This window comes from Penaeus monodon, chromosome 33, assembly GCF_015228065.2.
Source record: "Penaeus monodon isolate SGIC_2016 chromosome 33, NSTDA_Pmon_1, whole genome shotgun sequence".
NCBI classification, from domain to species: domain Eukaryota; kingdom Metazoa; phylum Arthropoda; class Malacostraca; order Decapoda; family Penaeidae; genus Penaeus; species Penaeus monodon.
Genome location: NC_051418.1, coordinates 11,799,438 through 11,800,627, shown reverse-complemented (window position 1 = coordinate 11,800,627; position 1,190 = coordinate 11,799,438). Strand labels below are relative to the sequence as shown.

Sequence of the window (1,190 nt, the reverse complement as noted above, 5' to 3'; positions counted from 1 at the left end):
ATAACATTATTACTTTTCATATGTACCAGAAGTACTGTACATTGAGAAGGTAAGTTTCATACATTTTCTTCACTCTGTTGGTTCTATATATCATTTGCAGTGCTAGTAACTGGTGGCTAGTTGAAACTTAAACTATACTCACCAATATTGGATATCAATCACGCGTCCAAAAATAACCCAGGACTACGTTACTGCCAATACAAATAACTCCAAATCTTTAGAAATTATTATTTTTTTTTTTTCTTTCCCTATAACTAAACTATTCTTCAAGAGTTACCTTCAACAGACAGTATTATGTAAAACAGTTAACTCGACTTGGCCATGAGGGGAGGGAGGGGGGGTTAGCTCCCTACCACCTCCCCCCCCCTCCTTCATGTTGTGAATTTCCTATCTATTTATCTAATCATTTATCTATTTATTCTGACTCCACCTTCATCCCCTCCCCTCCCCCCCTCCCTACAGAGCTTTTCTACCCCCCCCACTATGTAAGTCACCCCCTCACCCCCTAAAACTTACAACTTAAAATATCTATTTCATAACAAAAAAATATATATATATAAAGGAATTACTTTAATTTATCAACTAGTTTAAAACCAACAACGGATACACCCCCTTACCTTCATCTATTTCGTCCAAAAGGTAATAAAACAACATAACAGACTAAGGTACACTATAACCACTACCGGCACATGTCTTTGATCAAATATACACACATCAGTCCCTCTAATTTTGCATTTTTCACGAGTGCACATACCTCCAAACCACCAAATCCTAGTACTAAGACGTACTCTACTTAAACAGGGGATTGCATAATGTACTTTTTTTACTTACAAAAAAATAATAAAAGTGGGATTTTACTAACTTGGCACAACACACCACTCCTCGATTCTCAGCTGTAAGGGCCAATTAGACACCAATGGGACGCTATTTTGGGCCTTACCACCTTGCCGAATTAACCATCGGGGTTTGAAATCACTTATCATAACGCGTGCGATTTATTTAGTTGTTTTCTCGCCTCCGACTGGTTTTTTAAAAATCTGATAAATCCCTGACCCCTTTACGGCAACATGATCAGCTGATGAGCGGCGGTGGTTCCCTCGACGGCCGCTTGGGGGCAGCACCGGCCGCGATTTATGAATGAATGGCAGTCGCCGAGTTTCATTTTACAACTTACGATTGTATGTCTTGGT

At 39.4% G+C, this 1,190-nt stretch overlaps 1 protein-coding gene across 2 annotated transcripts in view; it reads right to left on the bottom strand.

Moving 5' to 3' along the window:
* The window catches only part of LOC119594041 (putative ATPase N2B), a 10,018-nt gene extending 8,921 nt beyond the window's left edge, over window positions 1-1,097 (bottom strand). Inside the window, exon 1 of one of the 2 annotated variants that reach the window (XM_037943070.1) lies at window positions 863-1,097. The gene's annotated coding sequence lies outside the window, so the exon portion shown is untranslated. Of the gene's footprint in view, window positions 1-617; window positions 783-862 lie in introns of those variants that run through there. The other variant, XM_037943071.1, reaches the window with a different exon arrangement.
* Between the last annotated feature and the right edge of the window lie 93 nt (window positions 1,098-1,190).